The sequence below is a fragment of the Syngnathoides biaculeatus genome, chromosome 11, assembly GCF_019802595.1.
Source record: "Syngnathoides biaculeatus isolate LvHL_M chromosome 11, ASM1980259v1, whole genome shotgun sequence".
NCBI classification, from domain to species: domain Eukaryota; kingdom Metazoa; phylum Chordata; class Actinopteri; order Syngnathiformes; family Syngnathidae; genus Syngnathoides; species Syngnathoides biaculeatus.
The window spans coordinates 26343317-26356780 of NC_084650.1; positions in this window are offsets into that span (position 1 = coordinate 26343317).

Here is a 13464-nt window from a genome sequence, read left to right on the forward strand (position 1 = left end):
AAATTTTACTCTGACCCTACTACACCTAGAAGGAGAGATTACAAATGCCTGCATTAAAATGCATATGATAAATACATTATATTTTTAACACTGTGATTTCTGTCATGTTTTAATTGGAAAGGTCAGCAGGGGAAAAAAATTATTGAGCGCAGGGGTGTCAAACTGGTGGCTTGCGGGCCTTTTTCAGCCCGCGAGTTTTATAGGAATGGCACTTTTACAGTGGTGTGTAAGGGCCTGACCAACCTACCAATCATGGTGGGCTGTATGGCTCTCAGGGGCGTGTCATCTGCTTAATGCAAAAAGAGAAACATTTTTCAGTGAGGGAACGTGACAGCAGCGCTGCCTTGGAGAGTTTTATTCATAGTTTTGCACACAATTGGTTTACAGCAGCGTATCTATCATAATGATTTTTGTGTTAAAACAAATTAGGAGGTTTGAGAGGGTTGGACTTCTTTTTATTTGTAATTTAAATTGAGCACACGTGCACATGTGCCAAGGCTGCGGCCCAGCCTCGGCCATACTCTGCCTCCACTGGCCCCGAGGTGAATAAAGTTTGAGACCCCTGAATTCGCGTGCTAAGAATTCTCAGTTGAGATGTATCTTTTTGCTAGATGCAGTCCTCTAAAGAGCCACATGTTGCTGGTGAGCAAAAGGTTTCCAACCCTTGATCCTAATCTGTGGGTCAGGAAGCTATACCCCCCCACCATATAATGAGTTCTGACACAACACTTCTGCTTCGTTGCTCTGATTCTGTAGTGAATCAAAGAGTCATTTTATATGATGCACTGCGTGACAAAAGGTGCAGAATAGTGGATGAATCAGATCTTGTAGACCCAGTGTGGGAGGACAGAGGAAGAGGCACCTATATATAGAGAATGCCCTTGTAGCCAGCTAAAGAATGACAGATTCAATACCTAGTTGATGATATAACAGCATAGATCTTAGAACTGTATAGAAAACATAGATATAAACGCACAGAGGGTGATGTTTCACATCAGGGGGTTTCATTTTTCTTTGAGGATTCTACACCCACTATTAAACCCACACACCAATTGGTCCAAACACCTTATCCAAAATACTACTGCAACCCACTCTTCATGCTGGCACGTGCATGTACAGTGGTACATTGGCCAGAACACAATGTGTACACATGCATGAATGTGTGCGCAAACGAGATTAGCGCCCACAGTGGTGCCTTAACATACGAGTGACCTGACTTGAGAGTTTTTCAAGAGAAGCCATGGAAAGGGGGTGTCAGTTTTCTTACAACTCTCGTTAAGCTATTTGGTGATTGTCCCTTTCACCCACTGCCAACTGGGAACCGATGAACTAATGTACATGTAGTGGCAGCCATTCAGTTCTCGATTATAGGCTGAGAAAAACACATGAATTGTATTACGAAGAGTTCCTGCACTACAACTCAATCCCAAACTATATGTGTGTGTTTCTTTCGGCTTGTCCCTTTCGGGGTCGCCACAGCGTGTCATCTCAGATGAACCCATATATACGTTTGGCACAATTTTTACGCCGGATGCCCTTCCTGACGCAACCCTTCTCAGGGAGTGGAGGCCCCAGTGGGATACGAACCCACAACCCCTGGTTTACCAAACCAGTGCTCTAACTACTGAGCTACGGGGCCTCACAATCCTAAACTATATATGGAGCTAAAATTGTTTTGTTTGTTCTGATGATCCAGCATTTTTTATTTTTATTTTTTTTTTTTTTACCTCTAACTCCTTCAGAAAAGATGGGACATTTTAAGGTGGTATCCCTTTGTTGCATAGCTACACAATGTCCCCATTTTGATCAATTCATGATTTTCTGAAAGGGATTAAACACGGGGCTTTTAGTATTGTTGATACACAAGCAAACAAAGAGAAAACAAACAATAGCAGAAACTGTCTTGTCTCTATTTTCCCATTTTGCGTTACATACGCTCACCAACCAAACAATTAGGTACACTGAAACTGCAATCGAGTGAGTACAAATCACCACCACAGGTGTACCTAAGGATATGGTCGGGGAGTTCTTATTAGAGTGTAATAGATTGGCCCTAATTTAATCTAGTAGTCACTACATACTGTCTGAATGAGTGGGAGACTGGTGCCATTGCACTTTGAATGCAGCCAGATGGCCTGCACATTTTATGCCAACACTTCTCCAGGTTCGACCATTGCCAAATCAGCCTCATTTAAATGCTTTCCAATGCATTCCATACATTAGATTCACAAATGCTTTGGACTACATTCCATGTTGGATTTGCAAATGAGGAGCACGATAATGCGTGGCTGTATTTATCCCGGCATTCTGCTGAAAAGAAAAGCAAGCTGGGGAAACATTTGTTATTCAATAGTCTGCGGCTTTAAACCTATGAGAGAAAAGTTTACTCTGTCAAAGACAATAGATATTAAAGACCATAAGTTTCCTTTTTTGGACTGTGACACCCACATTGGAGATAACGAACGATGATTTGAGATACACATTTTAAGTCATGGGTTTGCAGAAACCCCACAAACACCAGTAATTACTTTTTGATTCACACTAGTCTGTGGAACAATGCAAACTGGGATAAATCCAAGGGCTACAATACAGTGCTGATAACGTTCCAAATGGCCAAAGAGCAAGAGCACAGACACGAGGGAGGTCCTCAAAACCTGCGGCTATCGCAGTTGGTCATTTCTGAAAAGTTCCTCCAGAAGGAACAACAGCAAGGTGGATGAGAAAAGAAAAGAGTAAGGGACGCGATAGCATTGTCATTCTGGAAGTATCAGGTTTCCGGTAGACTTCCAACCTGATAACACAGTAAGACAAAGACTGGTACAGCACAAAGAAAGGATACCACATATACAGGAGAGCAATCTGGCATACACATGTGGTCAAATGCAGTGAGGAATGCACATGTATTCACTGTACATTGGGAGAATCAAACAACCACGAAGCAGATACGTCACAGACGACAGATGACGGGCAAACTCCTCAGGTCAAGACTCAGCTGTCTATCAGCACCCTTGACTGAGTGTAATGTGCATCATCTGCATATTGACAGACTGTTTGAAAGAGGACAGAGAGTTCAGGTACATGACGGTGGAAAGACCACCCCTTCATAGAGGATGCGCCTTTCAACACAACCCCATATACAATTCCATCTTTTCCTCCATGCCAAAGAAACTCAATACTGTAATTTTGCCTCTAACAAATAACAAAGACATGGACTCCTTGAACGTGCGGCAGCTCCAAAATCACTTTACAACTGAATAGAATATTAATGAAGGAGTTTCCAGCGAGTGATTTTTGTGGACTAACAGCGGCCTCTATCCTACGTATCCTAAAACCTGTCCTTTTTTCATTCCAAAAAGAATGTTATCGTCCGTGCTCGAAGGCAGGAATAAAAGCGTGAGGGTGGATATTTTAAAGCAGTCTTACTGACTCCATTTAGTTGAACGTACCCAGCGACATGCCTGCCGTTTGTGTACATTATTGGTTTGAGATCTCTTTTTCATTGACACGCACATTTTACATTATGAATATAATTATAAAAGGATTAATGTTAAAGAATATTTGATCCATTATACACACCAATACAAATAGCTTTTACAATCAATCCGATTTTAAAACACTACAAATGACATGTAAAAGCTTGCCCACAGATCAGTAAACCCCAGAAAAATAAACCTCTCACACAGGAAATTAAAAACACACACACCAAAAGACAGCTCACGTTCCCTCAACAAAAAAATCTTGCATTCAAGAGAATACCTCACTCACGGCGTGAAAAAAATAAAACAAAAAAAAATAAAAATAAATCACACACACTTAAAGACCTCAAACAGACAAACGTCCCAAAAACTCTTTTGTGTAAGAAGTTTATTCTGATGTTTATTCTGATGTAAATCAAAAGACCTTACCAGAAACATTAATGGTGTTTCTGGCAAATAAGGAAATCTAAGTGTAAGAAGTGTTTTGTGTTGATTTTTTTTGTTGCTTTTTTTTGGGTGTGTGTTAAAGAGGTTTTCTGGTGAGTGTGGTATGCTGTTATTTTTCTGATAATACAATTTTTGTTTTTGAGGTAAATGTTATTTTTGGTCGGTACAGCCATTTTATTTTGTTGTTACTTTCTAAAATGTTTATAGTTTTTCTCATAAATGTCGTCAGGTAAAGAAATAGTGTCCTCTCTGTGGTTGGAGCCTCTCTGGCTGCGCAAACACAAAGCCTGAAAGAAGTAGCCTGTGAAAACAGCACGATCAAGCCTCTCTATCACAGCTCAACAGCTGCTGCAGACTTTCCCTTTTTTTTTGTTGTTGCTCTCACTCATACTTGCAGATGAATTGCCACTTCCACTGATCACAGCCCTTCAATCCATTTTGTCTTCATTGCAGATGCTTGGGAGGCAGCTGGTTCCACTGCGTCAGGGGTGAATATTCATCTCCAACGCGATCTGCCCTCTCTCCATGTTGTCCCGCGTCCACTGGGGGATAACTGCCCCCCCCTGTAGCCTGGTTCTCCATATATCGCAGCCTAATAGCCTCCCGTTAACAAGCTTCTTGGATAGATGGGCTTCCTCTTGAACAAAAACCGTCAGAAATATGACAACTTTGAAGGTGTTTCCATAGAATAGTATACCACACTTGAGCAATCAAATGAGTATCAAGTATATCAAGTGCAGCGAAACAAGCATACCATGCGCAATTCTGTCTTTTCCAACCATGTTGCTATGAAGGACGTGTTCTGGTCTTGAGCATGGAAAGCTGTTACCCTGCAAGAAAACTGAACTTTTGGGGCACTATTTTTGTGAACGGCATACATCTTGTGTTGTGGGAAGCGCTCCTGTGTGCCAGAGGCAGGTTTGAACAGTGTTGTTATCGAGGGTGGGCAGGATATGCCTCTGTGTGTTAACAGCTGACTTCTATCATCACCAATCAAAGTGGCTCTTCTCGTGCCCTTTAAATGTGCCACAACTATCTCAACAGAGTTCTGCGGAACGGGACAATCTGTGAATTGGTGGAGAATTTTTTTCTGCACAACAAGGGTGTGGCAACAGACAACGAAAGTGAGAACGCTGATTAAATTCTGAATGAGCTTATGGTCACAGTAGGCGTCCCCAGAGCTCAGTATCTGTTTTCCTGTGCCCTGATCCAATGCATCAAAATAGACGCAGTGGTCTAGCTTGCCCCTGGACTTTGACGTGGTCTAAGCAGGTATAAATTTAGAGTGACTGTCGCATCTCCAAGGTGATACCCTCACTAGCCCGTAATGCCCAGCTTGGTGTAGACCGGTCAGCCAATTTGTCAAACACGTGCAGCAAGCCTTGTACTTGTATGAAAATCTTAATTGTCATCATTTGCGTCCCTTCAAATACATGTTAGCTGTTTACAAAAAGACCACTTTATGTCAAGTAAAACACACTTCAATACGTTGCAGTGATAAACAGTATGATGTATTCTTAAATAAATGCAATAGTAAATAATAAGCCAACTACTAATCTAAGAGAGGGTTTAATGATCAAATTGATGTGTTACTCAATACATCTCTGCCAGTGTCAATCAAAACTAAGCATTATTTATTTTGTAAATACAGAATTTGTGATGCAGTGTACTACCAGAATTGAATGTAATTGGCACACAGTTATAGCTAATGTTGCGCCCACTGACTGTATGTCGATCATGTTGACGTCTCGTAAAAATCAGACAAAGCAATAATACTAACCGGCCAATACCATCAACAGTGTGATCTTCAAGCTCTCAGTCCACCCCCACAAAAGTCTTAAACTACACTCAAACTGAAGACAGACCAAGATCTGAGAAAGTTTCTCTATAATTTTTGGTTGAGTTCAATTCAAAACCAGCCATATGATAATAACCAAACTTAAGGGCAATTATGTCACAAAAGTGGAAAAATATGCATTGTACTGTAGAAGGCACTAGAAAGTATTTCACAGCAAAAGTACAAGTACTGAATACTTTGTTACCCTGCTCCACAGAGACACGCTCACAGTGCCCTGCAGGACAAAGTGTTCTCATTCTTGACAAATAAATGAGACGCAGCTTGGAACCGCCTCCTTTATCCACCATTGAAAGCTTTTAAGCTTGTGCTTGAATATCAATACATCTGACATTTCTACTGGCCTTCCAATATTAAATCACAATGCAGCAACATTAGCATTATAATGGTTAACGGCAGGGGAGGCAGCTTTTATCAGAGAACCTGTGTGACAGTCAGCCTACACATGCAAAAAGCTGACACATGCGAGTGTCGGTATATCGCCTCGAGTCAGCAAGCACTCCATCACGTGGAATTTCACAGACATATTAAACGTTCCGTTTGATTTTAGAAAAGGTCCTTGTAATCTAGCTAGTGTTGGATGGCTATGATATAGTCATTTATTGGTTACACTAATGCAATCCTGTGCATTAGTTGTCCATCGCAATCTTATGAATAACCCTACATGCACCCCAAATGAATCAGAAGCTGTGATACGAAAGTAGATTAAATTACATAAATACACATTCATATGCATCCTTACTGATAATTGTAAGTGAAGGTACTCAGTATAAATGAGCTATCATCGTGCACCTGACTTCATTTTACTCCAAAGTAAATGCATGCTGTTGATATGTATCCAGTACAGTACTGTGTAAAAAAATAAAGAATTAAAATAAAGTCTGCGCTTTAAGCACCATGGACAGTGGTCATGGATTCGTCATCATTCCCTCTCTCTTCAAATGATCAATTTATCAATTTGAAAACAACTCAAGAAGACAACATCAAGACAAATGCATCTCCTCATCCAGTGTGCGCTTCAGGCTACCAGGAAATGGAAGCACGTTAACAAAAGAATTGTATACGTGTACTTTTGCCATCTCTGCTCAAAGAAATCTATCAGACACGCATGAGTGTACTGTACTGTATATGCAATATGTCCAGATAGTACTGTTACGCACAATACAAAGCATTAGGGATGTGAGTGCCTTTGCCATATAAAAAGAGGGGTGGGGGGGGTTAAAGTTTTATGGATGTATCTTTAGGGAAAATGTGCTTTTACAGGGTGGCCATACGACACACTTCATTGAAAGTTATGAACGGCAAGAAGCACAAGAATAAATCATCATATACTGTAGCACAGGGATCGGGAACCTTTTTGACTGAGAGAGCCATAAATGCCAAATATTTTAAAACGTAATTTCAAAAGAGCCGTGCAATATTTAAAAAAAAACTAAATACATGTGTATTTGCGCATTTATGTAGACCTAACAATTTTAGAGTACAATAAAGTCTCTGAATTCTTTTAAATAACATTAACTAACCAATCATGACAAAAGCACTTCTTACCATTAATTGGACTTCAGGTGCTTCCTGGTTTTGCTAATGGCTTGATCCTCTGTTTTATACATTGTCAGATTAAGCTTCATGCAGGTGTTGAGATTTCCATCTGTTAATCGTGAACGTAATTCAATTTGATTTTCCATCATGCGGGTAGGATGATGAACAGTTCTAGCCGACAAAGGCATGCGAAGTTGGAAAAATGTTGACTGGCAACGTTGATTATGAATGCTTTGGCATACTCCCCATCTGTGAAATGTAAACACACAGCAGAACCCTCCATCTCCACAAAGGCTGTCCAGTCTTGTTGAAAGCTTCGGGACTCCTCATATTTTTATCTTTGAATGACCTTTGTCAAAAGCGTTTCCATAATTAGTTGTTCTGACATGATCAATGTTAGACCCTTGTTCACCTCTGGACATCGACTACCACACAAAAACTACGCAACCCACTAGGCCAAACTGTATCTACATCATTTGCATTGCCTCCCACACCGAACGACGGAAACCCCCCTAAGACAAACTTTCTCTGTACGACAGAAATCCCATTTACAGTATGTCATTATGAGGGCTCCGCGAGCCATATGGAACCACCAAAAGAGCCAGGTATGGCTCGCGAGCCATAGGTTCCCGAGCCCTGATGTAGCATGTAAAAGAACACTCGGTTCCTGCTGTACTTACTGATTTTCATTTGATTGTTGTGCAGAATCAAATGAAAAATGCTGTGGTTTTCGTCCAGCTCTACACCCTCGGCAGGGTCCTCGAGGGTGCATGGGAGTTCGCCCAACCAGTCTCCATGTGTTTTATGGACTTGGAGAAGGCATTCGACCGTGTACCTTGGGGAGTCCTGGGGGTGGGTGGTTTGAGAGTATGGGATACCGAATCCCTTGATACGAGCTGTTCGATCCATGTACGACCACTGTCAGAGTTTGGTCCGCATTGCCGCCAATAAGTCGGACTCATTTCCGGTGAGAGTTGGACTCCGCCAAGGGTGCCCTTTGTCACCGATTTTGTTTATAACTTTTATGGACAGAATTTCTAGGCGTAGCCGAGGCATAGCGGGTGTCCGGTTTGGTGGCCTCAGCATCGCATCTCTGCTCTTTGCAGATGATGTGGTTCTGTTGGCTTCATCAAGCCGTGATCTCCAGCTCTCACTGGAGCGATTCGCAGCTGAGTGTGAAGCGGCTGGGATGAGAATCAGCACCTCAAAATCCGAGACTATGGTTCTCAGTCGAAAAAGGCTGGTGTGCCCTCTCCAGGACGGGGATGAGATCCTTCCCCAAGTGGAGGAGTTCAAGTGTCTTGGGGTCTTGTTCACAAGAGAGGGAAGAATAGAGCGGAAGATCGACAGACAGATTGGTGGAGCATCTGCAGTGACGCGGACTTTGTATTGGTCCATTGTGGTAAAGAGGGAGCTAAGTCGAAAGGCGAAGCTCTCAATTTACCAGTCAATCTACGTTCCTACCCTCACCTATGGGCATGAGCTGTGGGTCGTGACTGAAAGAACAAGATCCCGGATACAAGCGGTTGAAATGAGTTTCCTCCGCAGGGTGTCCGGGCTCTCCCTTAGAAATAGGGTGAGAAGCTTGGTCATCCGGGAGGGCCTCGGTGTCGAGCCGCTGCTCCTTCGCATTGAGAGGAGCCAGATGAGGTGGCTGGGGCATCAGATTTGGATCCCTCCTGGATGCCTCCCTGGTGAGGTGTTCCGCGCATGTCACACCAGAAAGAGACTCCGAGGATGACCCAGGACATGCTGGAGAGACTGTGTCACTCGGCTGGCTTGGGAACGCCTCGGGATCCCTCCGGAAGTGGCTGGGGAAAGGGGAGTCTGGGTATCCCTGCTGAAACTACTTCCCCCACGACCCGACCCGGAAAAGGAGTAGTAAATATATGGATGGATGTTGTACACAAGGAATCTGTTCGTCGACTTCAGTTCTGCGTTCAACACCATCCTCCTGATTGTATTGTATTTATATAATACGGACTCATTGCTCCGTGTTAGCCCACGATCCATTCTTAATGTCATTCTGTCTCTCTGAAAATCCTTTTAATAGAGAAACAACATTTTCCTGTGCTCCTCCAGGCCTTGTGCCGGTGCACTTAATGGATGGCTAAGAAATGACTTGCAGCTGTGTGTGGATGAAGGAAGGAGGAAAAGTGGCTTGCGTGGGCTTTTCTTTTGGGCTTGAAAAAAAAAGAAGAACAGAAAGGAGCAAAATCACATTACAGACCTCTTGAAAAGCTCTAGGCACGTCTTCATCATCCACACTTTGGGTATAGCTTGTGAAATTCGTTTTTGGGGACTATTGATGGTTGTTCAGTAGAAAGTCGAGCTGTTTAAAATGAATGGTTCACTTTAAAGCACAAGGAATGTAGTCAGTGGAAACCTTTACACTCAGCAAGTGTCCTCTTTCGTTCAACATTTTCTATTGGCAGTGGTAAATTACAATATAGAGTACTTTCTTTCTGAGCGCCATCTCTTTGTCCTGCCATGCTCCTCCTCTTTTCTCTCATCCTTTATCTATTCCACTCTACGGCCACGCCGGAGCTGGCCTTTCGCCTGCTTGCCTGTCCGGAGTTTGATTTAATAGTCAAACGATGACTCTGCAGCTCAGCTTTAACTACCGTCTGAGCAGGGTAGGAAGTCTCTGCAATCTTCCTAATTGATTTCTCCAGTCGGAATAAGATCCCAGGGAGTAGCGTGGGTGGGTGTGCGAGCAGGGGTGTTGGCTTTCCTTAATGAGGCTTCTTATGATACAAGGAAAGCAATTACCGGGATTTCTTCTCGGAATGTGATGAAGCACCAGACAGCTCTGAGAAAGGGGAAAACAAAATTAATTGATTACGAGCTCAGCTCCTGAAATGTTCACGATTAATATTTACTCTTATATAATTACAGCACATTTTCAACTCAGAGCGTACATCAGATTCACAAGATATGACAATGAGAAAGTCAATGTTGTTTCTATTCGATACCAAATAATATCAGAGCCACAACTTCATTTAAATTAACTCGAGAAGGTGATGAAATACAATTGTAACATCTTGGATTGCTCAATATTTCATAAAAATATGTTTAAAAAAAGTAAAAATTTGTCCATTGTTACCAAGCAATATTTCATGACTCCTAGTGATTGAGTCTGTTACATGTTTTAAAGACTCTGAACTGTTTAGTTAGTCCCATGATCACGTTTGTAATGCAAAACATTCATTTCAAATCTTATATATCCATTGAAATGAATGCAAATCACATTAATCAGTTCCAGCCTTCTCCCAACCCCCCTCAAAAATTATTGTAGTCAATTTTTAATCAGGTAAGTAGCACTCTATTATATTGTACTTTATAAAAACACAATGTAAGAAAATACATTAATTCAATAAGCGTTTAAACAATTCAGCAGTTTATGCATCATGTTTAATTAATTGCGGCTCCTTCTGGGGGTTGTGACCTGCTCGTTGGGGGTGGAGAATAATAGTTATACAGACATATTCAAAAGAGTTTTACAACTACCAAGACTAAGTAAGCTGCATTACTATTTGTAATTTTTAGAGGGGGTTAAGAATATTCTCATTTGGTCCTGTTGTTTTGTCTGTCTGTGTGTGTAGAGGCACCATTTGTGTTCAAATATCCATTGCAGAAAGGGTGATAACAAGACACATGCAATTCATTAGCTCATAAATGATATATTGCACTGTTTGTGAGCATTACGCTAGCTGACTTTTCTACGAGGCAGTTATGTAGTTGGAATTTAAAAAGCTTTAAGCTTTATTTTGAGAGGCTTATTGTCCATCTGCCAAACAGATGCTTGTTGTGAAGTGAGTTCAGTGAGTCACCACCATACATCAATTGTATCTCAAAATTTTTGTTTCCCTGGAAAACCAAAATATTCATCCAAAAAGTAGCTTGTATCTAAAAAAAAAAAGTTGTTAGTCAGGTCACTCATATGTGGCACAACTGTACATTTGAATATAATTGCTGAATGCACGTCAAAAGACTGAGAACTATGTAGTACCAGATTGTGAAGACAGCATTAAACTGTATTTTACCATTTCTGTGTCCCTGATTTTTTGGGGGCTAGCCAGTAACATAGCTGGGCAATTGGCATAAATCCCCTCTCCTCCACCGTATAAAACTATGCTATGATAAAGTGATGAAATATGCTTGAAATATGTTTATTGCTTTAATTCAGCAACATTTGATTATAGTCGACATCAATTTTCCAAGTTATATACACAGGGACATTAAATGTGGGACAAGGAAGAGATAGAATTTCCTAAAATAAAATTCCTAGATCCCCCAAAAATTCTACATTCACACAACTGTTAATCTGTTTGGAAAACGGGAACTGTGAGGTGATCATGAAAAGATGAATGACCTTGTATGTACCATCGGGATTGTAAAAAAAATCAAAATCCAATGTGTGAAGTACTGTACAGTGGTGACACAGTAGATGAGAAGAGATTGTAAAAATGTAAGCACCCTCAAGCTATTGTTCCATTTTTACTCAACAGTGTGATCCCATTCTTTTGTCATCTCTTCTAATTTCCACGTTGAGTGCAAATCAAGAGATTCTAAAAACGTCCCGCTTTGTATAAATAAGAAAATGAAAATCCCACCTTTCATCTCGGAAGCAAATGGAAAAAGATAGCTCATTTGTTCTGCCTGACAAGTTTCCTGACAGGAAGCAAATCTCAGCCAAGAGGACTGAGGAGGAGGAGACGCCGCCGACAGTGACAAGTCAACGGCGAGGGCGGGAGATAAAGGCGCAGAGGTGAAGACATGCATAGCATTTACGTTCCATAATTCAATGGGGTGCGGCTATACTGTAAGCTTGAATGAGCCTGTTTCTTGTCATTGTTGAGAGGACATTTCAAGAGTATCCGATGAATGTGGGCTTCAGCAGTGACAAAGTACACACGCTCCACTTATCACAGCTCCACTTTATAGTCTACCCTTTCATTTATGCTTGAATTCATCCCACAGAGGGCTTGATGCTGCCCAGGGAATATATGATAGATGGACTTTTTATCATTTGCAGGTTTATCTTGAGATAAGAGTGACCTAACTTACATTAGGCCGAATTTTTGCTTTTACTTGCGAGCCCAAATTTGATACAAACGCTTTATGGCGGAAGTACACTCAATTTTACTCCCTTCACAAAGTGCACTACTTTACCAAATGGTAAACATTTAACCAAAAAGAGAGGTTTCAAGCTGCTTAATGCCACTTTGAGATGAGGTTCGTGGTTAAACTAAGCACTAAACTTTTGAAAAAGTATGTAAAAGAACCAAAGCTTTGCCCAAGGAAAGTCTACCATCTTAATGCTAACAAACAACGACCAAATGAATGGAAAAAGCTATTGACATGCTAAAAGTTAGCATCGAGGGTCAAAACCCATTAAGTCATGTATATTTGAGTGCATATGGTGGAATACCACATTAAAAACAGATAACATTACTCAAAGGCATATACTGTTTATTCTTGACAAAAATTACAAATATTAAAGGAATTTACTGATACTGAGTGGTAGAACAGGAGCAGCAGATGAAGAATAATAATGAATGACGTGGTGCAGTCTTCTTCATTTGTCTGCATGACCGTACTATACAACACAGCCCCCAAGTGGGCACAGCACATTGAATGGGAAGCATCATAAAATCAAGATTGACAATCGTTTTAATGCTTTACATTCTATTCAGTTTTTACTCCCATGTGTTTGAAAAAAACGAAACAATGGATGGAAAGGATTAATGGCATCCCCATCATTCAGTTCAATGGGGAAAGATGATTTGAGAGAAGAGTATTTTGAACAAAGAGCAAATTAAACTCATATCTCAAGGCACCACTATACTTATGATGCATCACAAAGCACTCCCTTGTCGAGAAGACAGAAGGGGATGCAAAAAAAATGCACACTGCGAATTTTGGGATATTTTCGTCTGTAGCACAAGTTTCCACAGTTCAAATCAATGATTTATATACAGGGCAAGAGTGTGTGTGCATGTGTGTGTGTGTGTACCTGGAGGCATGGAAGTGTGCAGAAGGCAACTGAGTATGTGATCATCAGCCGTCCCACTGAGATGTACACGGGTGTGAAATAGATGGAGAATATGCCTCCAGCTTTTCTTAGAATTACCTCCACCTGGC